Source organism: Balaenoptera acutorostrata, chromosome 3 (assembly GCF_949987535.1).
Source record: "Balaenoptera acutorostrata chromosome 3, mBalAcu1.1, whole genome shotgun sequence".
NCBI lineage: Eukaryota > Metazoa > Chordata > Mammalia > Artiodactyla > Balaenopteridae > Balaenoptera > Balaenoptera acutorostrata.
This window is the reverse complement of record NC_080066.1, coordinates 71,499,732-71,515,177: the sequence shown is the minus strand read 5'-3', so window position 1 is coordinate 71,515,177 and position 15,446 is coordinate 71,499,732. Positions and strand designations below refer to the sequence as shown.

The 15,446-nt window shown below is 39.3% G+C and overlaps 1 non-coding gene across 1 annotated transcript; it reads right to left on the bottom strand.

The window, feature by feature from the left end:
- Positions 1–15,283: 15,283 nt before the first annotated feature.
- Positions 15,284–15,355, bottom strand: TRNAQ-CUG (transfer RNA glutamine (anticodon CUG)). The gene has a single exon. It is a non-coding gene; the product is annotated as a tRNA-Gln (tRNA).
- Positions 15,356–15,446: the final 91 nt, after the last annotated feature.

The following is a 15,446-nucleotide window of genomic DNA, read 5'->3' as shown; positions in this document are numbered from 1 at the left end:
TTAGTTAAAGTGTGTATGCATAAAGAAAAGACTGGGAGAGAACACAAAAAAATGAAGAGTTATGTTAGCTGTTATGTTAGGGTAGTTAATTACGGGAGAATTATTTTTAAAATTTTCATTTAATATTTTTCCAATTTTATCTTTCAATAAGTAAATATCCAACAGAAAGAATAAACACACATACAAAAAACCTCTTTGAAGGTAAAAACAGTGGTGTGCTGGAAATGGCTTGTGTGAGATTGAGAAGGCTGGGACTTCCCTCACGATCCAGTGGTTAAGACTTCACGTTCCAATGCAGGCGGTGCGGGTTCAATCCCTGGTGGGGGAGCTAAGATCCCACATGCCTCACAGCCAAAAAGATAAAACATAAAACAGAAGCAATATTGTAACAAATTCAATAAAAACTTTAAAAATGGTCCACATCAAAAAAAAAAAAAAAAAAGATTGAGAAGACTGGTTGCTAAATTTTTAGGAATTTTGCATTCTGGTTAACATCATGTGGGTATTGAAATCAACCATGGTGGGAATATTTATACCTTGGAAATCAGCAAACACTAGAAATCAGCACTCCCAAGAACCAGTTGTTAAAAATTTACTAGCACACAACCGGTAAGGACTATGTTGTATACTTTCCTGCCCAGACTTATCTAAAGATCCTGAAATTAATGGGTAGGTACTTATTAATTTATTCTACACATATTTAATGAGGTCCTACTATGGGCAAAAAGCTGTGCTAGGCACTTTGGAGACTACAAATTAATCTATAATTACAATGCAATTCCAAACAGGATCACAATAGATTCTTTGGAATTTCTCAAATTGTTTCTAAAGTTCATCCGGAAAACATAATCTTAAGATAAGCTGAGACAATTTTGAAAGAAAGAAAAGAAATATAAGAAGCAGCTGGCACATGGGCAGAAAGAAAAATCAATAGAAAAAAATAGAAAGCCCCAAAGCAGATTAGTGAACTATGGAGTTTTAGTGTGGGGATTTAAAATATAAAGATGGCATTTCAAAGCAGTGGGGAAAGATGGATTATTCAATAAATGATGTTGTGACAACTGCATATTTATATAAGGAAAAATGCTAAAAAATAAAACTTCTATTTGGAAAAGTTTCCATTAAAAAAAAAAGTTAGAATACAAGTAATAAACTGGAGGAAATATATGCAGCGCATTTGATTGACAAGGATTTAATATCCTTAATTTTGTAAAGAGCTTTTATGAATCATTAGGCAAACGATAAATACCCTAGTAGACAAATGTACAAAGGATTTGAACTAGCAATTCACAAAAAAGGAAATTGAAATGGCCAGTAAACATTAAAAAAATTCTTAACTTCATTTGCAAAAGAGAACTCCTAATTGCAATAAAAGTTAGATATTATTCTTATATATTAGGAAAGATGAAAATGATGGGCAATAGTCCATATTTTAAAGAATATAGATAATCAAGAACTCTCATGAAATATTATTAGGAATAGAAATTGGTATGACCATTGGGAAGGCATTTCTTCTAGAAATGTATTCAAAGGAAATAAATCTGCAGAAGGATGTTCACTACAACATGTTTATAGTGTCAAAACACTAGGAAGATCCTAAATGTTTACCAGTTGGTTAAATAAACTATGGTTCATTCACACAATGGACCTAAAAAAGAATTTAAACTAGATCTATATTTATTAATGTTGAAAGAAGTCAGTGAAAATATCGAGTTGCTTAACCGTATTATAGGATTTCACATATATAAAAATAAAATGCACATCTTTATTTGTATATTAGAGAGTCTGAAAGAATATATACCAAACTGTTAATTCTATTTGAGGAAAAAAGGGAGGGTATCAGTTACTGTGTTTTCACTTGCAAATAATAGAAAATATAGACACAAATATGCTTAAATAATAAATGGAATATATTGACCAAGTAACCAAAATGCTCAGAGGTGAAGTGGGCTTTGATGAAGGGTCGATGCAGAAGTTCAACAGTGTCATTCAGCTGCCAGCTTTTCTCTGTCTTGCGCTTTGCCTTCAAAGGTAAAAGCTTCTTGAGGACATTATGCTAAGTGAAATAAGCCAGACAGAAAAGGACAAATACTGTATGATTCCACTTATAAAAGGTATCTAGACCTGTCAAACTCTTTTGAAGACAGAAAGTAGAATGGTGGTTGGCAGGGACTGGGGGGAGGAGGGGAAAGGGGAGTTGTGGTTTAATGAGTATAGTTTGTTTTTGGGTTTTTTTTTGCGAGATGAAAAGAGTTCTGGAGATTTGTTGCACAATAATGTGAATGTAGACTTTAAAATGGTTAACATGTTACATTTTATGTATATTTTACCACAATTTTAAAAAATTACATTAAAAAAAAAAGTAAAAGCCTCATCGCAAGCCTGACTCCCCCTGGTGGTGGAAGGATTGATGGCACGTTCAGGCCTGTGGCTTCTTCATTCAGGCCCTGCCGGTGCTACCCGGTAGCTCTCTACTTTGTCAGACAGCAGCCCTGGGCTTCCCTCTGATTGGACCATGATAGTACGGTCATGTGTCTGTTCCTGAATCATGCACTATGCTAGCATCACATTCTAAGGACCTCTTTGTAAGTAATTTTGGTTGTCACAGTGATTGAGCCTTTAGAGTATGGGCCAGAGATAGATTTCTCATAACGTACCGGATAGCCCGATACATTACAGCTTTTCCCCACATCTTGCATGACTTTTAATGTCCCATTTGACATTAATGTAGATTTAAAAAATCTGTTTATAATAACCTGAACCTAGACCCTAACTCCATTCTATATATAAACATGAACTATTTTTGCATGGTCTTAATATAAACTGAACCTCAAGATGTGAGAATTGGATTTCCCTGGTGGCACAGTGGTTGAGAATCCGCCTGCCAATGCAGGGAACACAAGTTCGAGCCCTGGTTCCGGGAAGATCCCACATGCCGCGGAGCAACTAAGCCTGTGCACCACAACTATTGAGCCTGCCCTCTACAGCCCGCCAGCCACAACTACTGAAGGCAGTGCACCTAGAGCTCGTGCTCTGCAACAAGAGAAGCCACCGCAATGAGAAGTAGGTGCACCGCAACGAAAGAGTAGCCCCCGCTCGCGGCAACTGGAGAAAGCCCAGGCACAGCAAGGAAGACCCAACGCAGCCAAAAATAAATAAATAAATATTTTAAAAAATGCGAGAATTATGGGTAAATTGAGAGAAAATAGTACTTTGTTTCACTAGGAACTTTACCAAGAGTTGTTCACTACTTCAGAAAATCATGTTTTCAACAACCGACACTGCTTCTGAATATTGCAATTCACACTGCATAATGCAATTCACATTGCATATTTTATCTCTGAAACCAGGATGAATCCTACAGTCAATGACATCTTAGATGAAATATGGTACTGAATATTAGTCTACATTTGTAGCTGTTGCATTCACTTCTCACCTGGATTCTTATGACAACCTCCCAAGCTGGTCTCCCAATCTATTCTCAACAGAGTAGCCAGATTTTTCCTTTTAAAATGTGGGTCAGATCATGTCTCTCCTCGCCTCAAAACCTTCTAATGTTGCACATTTTTACTCAGAGTACAAGCCTTACAATGTCCTTTGATGCCCTGTGAGATCTGGCTCTGTTTCCTCTCTGACCCATCTCCTAGTTCTGTTTTTTCTCATACTCCTCACTCCAGACCACCTCACTGGCCACTTACAGCCCATATACTCACCATGCAGGCTTCCGCCTTAGGTCATTTGCATGGCTATTCCCTCTGCCCAGATACTTCCCCTTAGATAAGCTGCATGATTCATTCCCTTACCTCCTTCAAATTGAATGTTACTGTCTGGTGAGGCCTGCCTTGACCAATAGTTTAAACTGCAACTCACTACCTACTTCCCCACTGCTCTGAATGCTGGTTTTTCCTTATCCTGTTCTACTTTTTACCCCAATAATACTTATCACCTTCCGATGTAATATATAATTTACTTATGTATTCTGTTGTATTTTGCTGATTATTTGTTGTCTGTATCCCATTACCCTTTTAGAATGTAAGCTCCATGAGAAGCGATTTCTATCTGTATGCCCAGTAAACTTAGGACAGTGCCTGACACATAGTGCTCAAAAACTGTTGAATGAACGGTGATTCTGCCATTAGGTGCAAGCATCTAACTTCATTGTATCTTCTTTTTTTTTTTTTTTTTTTTTTAATTTATGGCTGTGTTGGGTCTTCGTTTCTGTGCGAGGGCTTTCTCTAGTTGCGGCAAGTGGGGGCCACTCTTCATCGCGGTGCGCGGGCCTCTCACTATCGCGGCGCGCGGGCCTCTCACTATCGCGGCCTCTCTTGTTGCGGAGCACAGGCTCCAGACGCGCAGGCTCAGCAATTGTGGCTCACGGGCCTAGTCACTCCGCGGCATGTGGGATCTTCCCAGACCAGGGCTCGAAACCGTGTCCCCTGCATTGGCAGGCAGATTCTCAACCGCTGCGCCACCAGGGAAGCCCCATTGTATCTTCTATTACAGTTGTGCCCAAGCATTTCCATATTGAAATACATATCATTTCGTAGTGAATTATTTTCCTACTATTTCTGCTTTATATTATAGTCCTGGCATTATGTCATAATAGAAGGTATATCATAATATATGATCTATTGATTTTACAAGTCAGGGTGGTACAGCAGTGTTATGAAGTGTTTGTTACAATATCAGAGTTTGGATGTTAGGGTTGGGAACTGCTGGTTTAGACCATTCCAGAAGCTACTCCTGGAGCTGTGGGTAGAGATAATCCCACCCAAACTGCGTGGCTGCTTCCTGGATGGGAGGGGCGGAGTGGATATTGGAGAGGCAACCACAGTGTTGATGATCAGGAGGAAACAAATTTCATTTTCCAATTTTACTATACTCTCATATTGTTCATGTTATTTGAATATTTTACAGTGAGTATTCATTCTTTTTGTAACAAGCAAAACCGATAAGGATATTTTTACTTAAAAAACTACTGTAAAATATAGAAAAAGAGCAAAAGAATAAAAATCACCTTCTTCCCAGGGATAACCACTGCTAACATTTTATTTTATACTCTTTTGTTTTCAGGCACGGGTGTACGTCTATGGCTTTTCTATGATGGCTCTGAATAATAGGAGTCATGTGGCTGGAGGTGTCCTTTGTCAAGATTATTCTGGCAGCCACCTGCAAGTTGGATGGAGGGTAAGGCTAGGTTGTAACCTAACAATGGGGCGGAGGTCTCAGACTGGGCCAGTGGCTAAGAATAGAAATGGACACACCTCAGAGATATGGAAAGGGAAACATGCTGGTGACTAGTGATTAGTGTGTTTGTGAGAGCAGCAATGATTGTGTGTGTGTGTGTGTGTGCATGTGTGTATGTGTGTGGCATCTGTGTATTCCAACCTTGTATTCAAGAATATTGGAGATGAGGGAGAACCTTTTGTCTGCTTTTGTGTTTTCTCTTCTGCTATTTCTTTTTACAATACAATAAACTGCATGTTTAAAGTGTGAAATCTGATGAATTTTGATATATGTGTACACCTGTGAAACCATCACTACAATCAAGATGACACACATATTCGTTATCCCCTCAAATGTCCTCTTACCTTTTAATCTCTCTCTCCCTTCTCTACTCTTTGGTTATTTTGCAATTTATAGAATTTTATATAAATGGAATCATATATTATATATTCTCCTTTTCTCTGGCTCCTTTAACTCAGCATGATCATTTTGAGATTCATCCACTTTGTTGTGTGTATCAGTAGTTTGTTCCTTTTTTATTGCTGAGTAATATTCCATTGTGTGGATATACCAAAATTTGCTTATCCATTCAGCTGTTGATGGACATTTGGACTCTTTCCAGTTTTTGCTATTACAAATAAGTCTGCTATAAACATTCATGTACAGCTGTTTATATGTGTACATGTTTTCACATCTTTTAGATAAATACCTAGGAGTGGATTGACTAGGTCATATAATAATTATTCCTCTGTTCTAGGGTCACCTTTATCTTCTTTTTTGCTCACCCTGACCCAATTTAGTGTTGTAGTATTTTTATTTTTAAATTACTAAAAGGTCTAGTTTTTTTTTCCCCAAATAAATGATTGAGAAACAAAAATGAGACTCTGATGGTCAGCTAGGTTTTTCTTTTCTTTTGAGTGAGCATGGCTCTTATTCACATGGGAGATTGCCTGGGCTTGGTGGAGTCCCACAATGCCAAAGCCAATTCACTCTTCTGGGAGGCAGTAGTAGACACAACAGGCACAGGGTAGGAGTGTGGGGTTGGAAGGAGGCTGGTAATTGGTACTCATCCAAAGAACTTACTCTGTAATGGTGGAATTTCAGAGGCCATAGGGGCTGTCATTTCTGGGCTAGGAGTAGATGAGGATGAACAAGCTAACTTTGGTCTAGAAAGCCAGCTAGCCCACAGGAATTCTGGGAGGCTGTCAGGAAAAAGGCAAACAGCCCCAGAATGACAGGGATCCTGGGAAGACTGAGGAACTCATAGTAGCCCACCCCAGTCTTCCGCAACTATCTGCGCTTTTATCCTGACCTTCTGTTTCCTGTTTCTGTCCATTTTTAAAAAACTGAGATCTGGCTCCTTTTAATTTTATGTGTGTGTTAAAATATACATAACATAAAACTTACCATTTTAACCATTTAAAGTGGTTTGGTGGCATTAAATACATTTATGATGTTGTGCAACCATCACCACTATCCATTTCCAGGACTTTTTCATCATCCCAAATGGTAACTCTGTACCTAGTAAACAGTAGCTTCCTATTGCCTTTCTACTCTACTCTTTGTAAGAATTTACACATTTTAGATATCTCATATAAGTGGAATCATACAGTATTTGTCCTTTTGTTCCTGCCTTATTTCACTTAGCATAATGTTTTCAAGGTTCATTCCTGTTGTAGCATGTATCAGAATTTCATTCCTTATTAAGGCTGAATAATATTCAATTGTTAGTATATAACACATTCTGTTTATCCATTCATCTGTCATGGAACTTGTGTTGTTTCTACCTTCCACCTTGTGTTGTGAATAATGCTGCTATGAATGTTGGTGTACATTTATCTGTCTGTCTCTGCTTTTACTTCTTTAGAGTAGAATCGCTGTATCATATAGTAATTGTAACTTTTAAAAGAACCACTAAACTGTTTAACACAGCAACTATATCATTTTACATTCTCACCAGCAATGTACAGGTTTCAATTGCTTCACATCCTCTCCAACACTTCTTTTTTTAAAAAATTATTTATTTATTTATTTATTTATTGGCTGTGTTGGGTCTTCATTTCTGTGCGAGGGCTTCCTCTAGTTGCGGCAAACGGGGGCCACTCTTCCTCGCGGTGCGCGGGCCTCTCACTATCGTGGCCTCCCTTGTTGCGGAGCACAGGCTCCAGACGCGGAGGCTCAGTAGTTGTGGCGCATGGACTTAGTTGCTCCGCGGTATGTGGGATCTTCCCAGACCAGGGCTCGAACCCGTGTCCCCTGCATTGGCAGGCAGATTCTCAACCACTGCGCCAACGGGGAAGCCCTCCGATGCTTCTTATTTTCTGTTTTGTTTTGTTTTTTTAGTAAAAGCCGTCCTGAGTGTGAAGTGGTATCTTATGTGGTTTTGATTTGCATTTCCCTAATGACTAATGATGTTCAGCATCTTCTCATGTGCTATTGGCCATTTGTAAATGTTCTTTGGAAAAATGTCTATTCAAGTCCTTTGCCCATTTTTGAATTTGGTTGTTTCTTTGTTATTGTTGAGTTGTAAGAGTTCTTTATAAATTCTGGATATTAATCATTTATCATATATGTGATTTGTAAGTATTTTCTCCATTCTGTGGGTTATCTTCTCACTCTTTTTTTTATTGGAGTGTAGTTGATTTACAATGTTGTGTTAGTTTCTGCTGTACAGCAAAGTGAATCAGTTGTACATATACATATATCTACTCTTTTTTAGATTCTATTCTTGTATAGGTCATTACAGAGTATTGAGTAGAGTTCCCTGTGCTATACAGTAGGTTCTTATTGGTTACCTATTATATATACAGTAGTGGGTATATGTCAATCCCAATTTCCCAATTTATACCTCCCCCCTTTCCCCCTTGGTAACCACGAGTTTGTTTTCTATCTTTTCACTCTCTTGATGTCCTTCCTTTTAATTTTTGAAAGATGACTGTGCCATATGACTTATGATCTATGAGTACCAAACCTAAAAGGCAAGAATATGTGGGGAGTAAACTGTTAAAATAAAAGTTAGAAGTTAGTCTGATTCAGATTTCATGATATGGAAAAAAAAATCTATGATTGAGCTACATAGCATTTGGTTATAAATAATAAGCTGTTTGTAATATACATGTATTTTGTACATTTATATATGAATATATATTTATAACAAATATATTTATATATAAATATTTTTTAACCATTTCTTTCTTTAAGACTAGTTGGTGCTCTAGTGACTATAATCAGATAATCAAAGTTGAGAATTTCCTGATCTTGTGCACAATTTGTTACCTTATAGTATATGCAATAGAAAAGATAAAAAGCACAGAAGACAAATATCACCACTTCACTAGGTCTGTTTACTTCTCTCTCTCAAAAAAATTCTTTTTATTGTGAAATAAACCTAATGTCACTACAAAAAAAGTGCATGAAACTGATATGTAGAGTTTAACAAATAGTTATAAAGTGAATGACACTATAAAAATCCTTTTGGGTCAAGAAATAGAAAACTGAGGTCTGTTTGCTTAACAAATAAGAACCACATATAGAAGTATTTTGTGTCAGGCTGGAGGGTCCCTGGGCTCTGTTTATGGGATACTGAAGAGAGGTATGTCTCTCCTGGGCATCCTTCCTGAGGTCTGGGGAATAAGTTCAACCTTTGGAAAATGAGCTAGGATGGAGAGGTGATGCTCACTGCATCCTGCCCTTTTCCCATCATAGGTCTTGGCCTGGCCTCCAGATAATCCTTACAGTTAACTCATGGTTCTCAACCTTGGCCCTATTGATATTCCGGGCCAGATAATTCTTTGTTGTGTGGGAGCTGTCCTGTGTATTGTAGGATGTTTCTGCCCACGAGACGCCAGTGGTGCCTCCCAGTGGTACACTAAAAAGGTCTCCAGATATTATCTAATTTCCTGGGGTCAAAACTGACCCCTGTTGAGACCCAGTGCATTAATGAACATTTGCTATGTGCCAGGCATGGTGCGAGCTATACATATATTATTTCAGTCACGTTTGTCCACATTTTGCTGCTAAGGAACCAGGCTTTAGCAGGATTAGGTAAATTATTAAAAGTGATATAGCACTCCGTGAATGGCTGAGCTGGAGTTTAAACACAGACCTATCAGTCCCCACTTTGTTTTCAACAACCATTTAGAGTTGCCTCCCAGGCTGTAGAAGATGAGATATATTCCAGATCTTGCTTCTTCCACATATTCTAGGGCTAAGACATTTCTAAATCTGTATTTCCAGGCTTCTTACTGGGTACTTCCTCTTGGTTTTCCTACCAACTGTTAAAATTAGACATGCCTGAAACTAATGTCAACATTTTTGCTCTTTTTCTGTGTCTTATCCTTCCCCTTTTCTATTGATCATTCTTCCAAATAGCTATTAAACCTCAGATCTCTCTCTTTTTGTATCTTCATAGGCAGAATCTCATATTTTTGTACCTCCTGTCCAAATTCTTTCATTTCGGAAAAAGGTATTTTTTAATTTTTTAAATTAATTTATTTTATTTATTTATTTTTGGCCGTGTTGGGTCTTCGTTGCTGCGCGTGGGCTTTCTCTAGTCGCGGAGAGTGGGGGCTACTCTTCGTTGCGGTTTGAGTGCTCCTCATTGTGGTGGCTTCTCTTGTTGCGGAGCATGGGCTCTAGGCGCTCGGGCTTCAGTAGTTGTGGCACGTGGGCTCAGTAGTTGTGGCTCGCAAGCGCTAGAGTGCAGGCTCAGTAGCTGTGGCACGTGGGCTTAGTTGCTCCGCAAGATGTGGGATCTTCCCAGACCAGGGCTCGAACTTGTGTCCCCTGAATTGTCAGGCGGATTCTTAACCACTGTGCCACCAGGGAAGTCCCTGAAAAAGGTATTTTTAATGATGAATAGTGAAACCCTAATCAAAACCCCAATGTGAATCTTTTTGGAACTTAAGTTTACTCTGAGTTTCATCTGAAAAAGAAAGTCTCTAAAAATAGTCAAAGTTTAGAAAAAAAAAACAGTGAGAGGAAGTTGCCATATTTATTTTTGTTTATCAAATCCGTATGGTTCCTTCTATGCGTCAGGCACTATTCTAAGCCCTATACAAATATTTACTCGTTTAATACCACATTGAGACATCAAAATAGACTACAAAGCCATACTAAAGCAGTGTGATATGGGCATAGGAATAGAAAACTTGACCAATGGGACTGTATCGGGGTCAGGTCCTCTGGAAGCTGATACCAGATGAATTAGAAGCATAAGAGATTCACTTGGGGAAAATACATGTGAAGGACAAAAGGGAGATGTAGGGCTTTCAGACCACAATTTAGGTCCAATACCTATGCAAGGAGAGAGGGAAGGAAGGAGGATTGGATAGGAAGAGCCTCGGACTATAATGCAATTCTGAGAAAATCTCAGCCAGGCCAATGGAGAGCTCCAGAGAAAGATTGCTCATTAGAAGAGCCCCATTTTGGACAGAACTGGTCAGCTGTAGGATCCCCACTGTGCTCAATCCTTGTTTGAGAACAGTCCAGAGGGAGTGTGGCTTCAGGGTGAATGTTGTAGTGGGTCTTGGAGGTGTGGCAACTGGAGACTGTCAGCCAACTACACTTCTCACAACAGACTCTTTCTTGAAGGGACATCTGAGCAGTGTTCCTCTCTGGCTGTCAGAGGTATTGTGTGAAGATTGAAGAATGGACTTATTTATTTGTATGAAATTTATTTATAATAAGTTAGACATTTCAAACAGTGGGGAAAAAAGATAGACTTTTAAAATAAATGATGTTGAAACAATTGGCTATCCATTTGGAAAGAATTAATTTAGATCCCTGCTTCATCCTCAATATACCTAAAATTCGGGTGGAGAAAAAAGTTATAAATAATATTTGAAGAAAAAAATTTTTTGAAAAACCTTGCTGTGGAGAGGAAGCCTTTCTATGTAAAATGCAATACTCAGAAACCATAGAAGAAATGACTGAGAGAGATTTGATTAAATAAAAATTTAAAACTTCTGTATGGGAAAAAAGCATCATTAATAAAATTAGAAATTAGGTGATAGATTTGGAGAAAATATTTGTGCCACATATATATAACAGGCAAAGGATTAAAAGGTAGAATATATAAAGAGATCCTTCACATCAATAAGAAAAGATAAACAACCCAAAAAGAAAATGGCCAAGGATATTGACAGGCAATTCACAGAAGAAATATAAATTGGCTATTAAACATAGGAGAAAATGTTTACAACTCACTGGTTATTGGAGAAGTGAAAATTATTGGGCAAACCAGATAGGCAAAAATTAAAAATATTGCTAGTATATATATATATATATATATATATATATATATATATATATGTTTTGGCTGCATTGGGTCTTTGTTGCTGCGTGGTCTCTTCAGTAGTTGCAGTATGCTGGCTCAGTAGTTGTGGCTTGCAGGCTCTAGAGCGCAGGCTCAGTAGTTGCAGGGCATGGACTTAGTTGCTCCGTGGCATGTGGGATCTTCCTGGACCAGGGATCGAATCCGTGTGCCCTGCATTGGGTGTCCTAACCACTCCTCCACCAGGGAAGTCCAAGATATTGCTAGTATATTTTTATACTAGTATATAAAATATTGTAGGGTAGCTGGGAAAATGAATATTTGCTTTTCTAGCCTCTAAGGAGGAAGTGGGCAAGGAAGAAACAGTTTAGGAATAAGTTTTAATTTGGTGAATCCTCAGTATCTGCCATATCCATGGGTTAGGGAATGGGAATGGTTTTACAAACTATGGTATATCCGTGCTAAGGAAATCTATGCACCAAATGAGTTAAATCTATATGGACTAGTGTGGAAAGATTTTTCAAGATGAGGAATTTATCACATAACCTGATTTTATATATATTAAAAGAAAATGTAGCAGTTACTCTGGGTTTGAAGGAGGAATTGAAGTGGAGGAGGACTTTAAGGATTTAATCTACATTTCTGTATAGGTTAAGTCATTTACTTTAGGTTCCTATATCTCTTGAGAGATTAAAAAAAGATACATCAAGCAATTATTAGCCCTCTTCCCCAAAACAAGAAAGTAAAGTCCTAATTCTCTCCTATGTCCATGGAATCCATTCACCATTTTTTCCACAACAGCCTTTGATTTTTCTTTCTTCTCTATTCCTATAGCTACACCTCATTTCTATTTCTACACCAGTTTGTGTCTGTTTAACCTCAATAGCCTTCTAACTGATACTCACATCTCCAGTCTTTCTTCACCCCAGTCCTGCAGTCCACAGCCAGCTTACTTTTCCTAAGACTAGGTTTACTTCAATCACCCCTCTGTCCACAAATCTTTTATGGCTCCCCCAAAGTGTTCAGAGGGATGCTAACAGGTGTTCCATGGGAAAAGAGTTCTGTGGTTTGGTGTGTCAACTTAAAGAAAAATGCACAACGTGAGAGTTGTGAGGTTAAGTTTTATTCAGGGTCTTATTGAGGACTGTAGCCAGGGAGACAGACTCAAAGTAGCTTTGAGAAACTGCACTTAAGAGGTAGGGGAGGAGCCAGTATACATATGAATTTTTTGGCTAGGAAATACATATAGCAAAGCACAGATCTTGGTTAAAGATTACTGCTAATCACAAAGAACAGATCTCAAGTTAGTGATTTTAGTGCTTTTCTATGCATGTGAAGATGCAAGAATCTGGGGTCATTAAAATTTTTCCTGAGATAAGCATCTTAATTATCTAGGGGCTGTTTAGCCAAAGCACAGAATGCCTCATCCAGTTTTTTTCATCCTGAATTCTCCTCAGGGTGCACTGTTGCACTGTGGGTGACTGCAGTGGGTAGTGATTTAACTCTTGTATAACTGGATGTTGAATGATACTCTGTTCTTTTTTTGTTCACAGGTGAATCTGGGAAATGCTGTGTTCAATACAGTTAAAACTTTTTTCTTCAGAGTGGAATATTCAGACACCAGTGGTAGGGGAACTTCAAAGGCAGGGAGACAGTGTATAGTGCTTCTCAATTTATTTGAGCATGCAATCCTTCTTTTGAGGAATGCTGCTGACCTTCTCAGGACACACGTTGAGAAACAATGACTTAAGGGAAAAAGTTCATAATTATTTCTCTGGCATTAATGGCCTTGCTTAACATGCTCTTATCATCTAATTTCCTCCATTTCCCAAAATGAGTTTCCTTACTTGCTTCTTCCTTCAGGAGTCAATGCTGGCTCCTCCTCTTCTGGGGAGTTCTTCCTAGTCATCTCAGTCCCTCTGAACTCTGGTATTTGTTGCCAGAACTCTCATTAGTTACTCCTTCAGAACTGTTATTGATATTCCACCTTTCTTGGGTCTACCTTGTCTACCCACCTGAATAGTGCTAGGACTGTTGTCTTATAAATAATCTGTAGTAAACATAATATTTAGCTGCTTGAGTAATATTGTGCATCTCCCCCAGTGTGGATAATGACCACCCCTGCACAAGGCAGTATCTAGGCCTTAGGTAAACCTTCTGTTGGTTTATACCATCATGGAAAGCACTGAAAATGGCACTGTATTAGTTTTCTATTGCTGCTGTAGCAAATTACCACAGACTTGGTGACTTAAAACAACAGAAATTTATTATTTTAGGGCTTCCCAGGTGGCGCAGTGGTTGAGAATCTGCCTGCTAATGCAGGGGACACGGGTTCTGAGCCCTGGCCTGGGAAGATCCCACATGCCGCGGAGCGGCTGGGCCCGTGAGCCACAACTGCTGAGCCTGCGCGTCTGGAGCCTGTGCTCCGCAACGAGAGAGGCCGCGACGGTGAGAGGCCCGCGCATCGCGATGAAGAGTGGCCCCCGCTTGCCACAACTGGAGAAAGCCCTCGCGCAGAAACGAAGACCCAACACAGCCAAAATCAATCAATCAATCAATCAATCAAACATACGCATCTGATTCAAGATCCTCAATTAAAAAAAAAAAAAAAAAAAAAAAAAGAAATTTATTATTTTATAGTTCTATAGGTCAGAAGTCTGACATGGGTCTCACTGGGCTAAAATCAGGGTGTCAGCAGGGCTGTGTTCTTTCTGGGAGCCTTAGGGAAGACTCCATTTCCTTGCTTTTTCCATCTTCTTCTTCTTTTTTTGTGTGTGCCTTTTCCACCTTCTACAAGCCTCTGCGTTCCTAGGCTCCTGGCCCCCTTTCTCCATGTTCAAAGCCACAAGGGCTGGTTGAGGCCTTCTCACACCACATCACTCTGACCTCCTCTGTCTCCCTTTGCCACTTTTAAGGACACTTGAGAGAACATTAGGCCCACCTGGAAAATCCAGGATAATCATCCTATTTTAAAGTCAGTTGATTTGCAACCTTAATTCCATCTGCAACCTAATTCCCCTTTGCCATGTAACCTAGCATATTCACAGTGCCCAAGGATTGGGAAGTGGACATCTTTGGGGAGCCATTACGCTGCTTACTACGGGCACTCTTGCCCAAAAGTCTAAATTGCACATAGGTTGTAGTGGGGTTTGACAATAAATGGGTAGTGGGGCTTGACAATAAAAGCTTTTTGGCATTACAAAAACTCTCTTCAAATACAGGGAGGCCCTGCTGCGTGATCTTTGGCAAATCACTTGAGTCTCCTCATCCACATTTCTGCTAAAATGGAAATTGCCATCCTTTGCTCTGCGTGTTAAATGAAATAATTATGTAACCAGGTTTAGCTTAGAGGATGACAAATAGGGTTCAAGAAGTTCTTGATGAATCTTGATGAGGAGGGTGGGCGAGGTTCTCTGAATGACGTCTGGAGAAGGTTTGAGAGATTTCGGGAGAAAAGGAGTGAGAAGTGCCTGCCCTTGAATGAAGTTGGAGGTTGAAAATTCTAGCAAAAGGAATCAACTTTCATGGAAGCTTTTGAAGAGGGCCCAGGTTAAAAAAAAGGGGGGGGGGGTGCGAAGAGCAGAGGCTACTTAGGAGACACCTAGGTGGCAGAGAGTACAGAATTGAAGAGGGAAAGGTATTTGGTTTTCCTGGGCAAAGATACTATTTTGTGACATTCTCTCCCTACTTAGTTCAAGGACACATACACCGTAGGTGTACAATCACCTAGTGAATAAGTAAATGAATTATAAAAGCGTGGCCAGGATAAAAACCCAGCGGTGTAGGTTCCACCGAGATTTGAACTCGGATCGCTGGATTCAGAGTCCAGAGTGCTAACCATTACACCATGGAACCGCTACGCTCACAACATCGCCTTCGGCTCTCTAATCCTTAAAGAACCCTGCCCCCATCCACAAACCAACCGCCAGAAGCAGTGCTGAAGCGC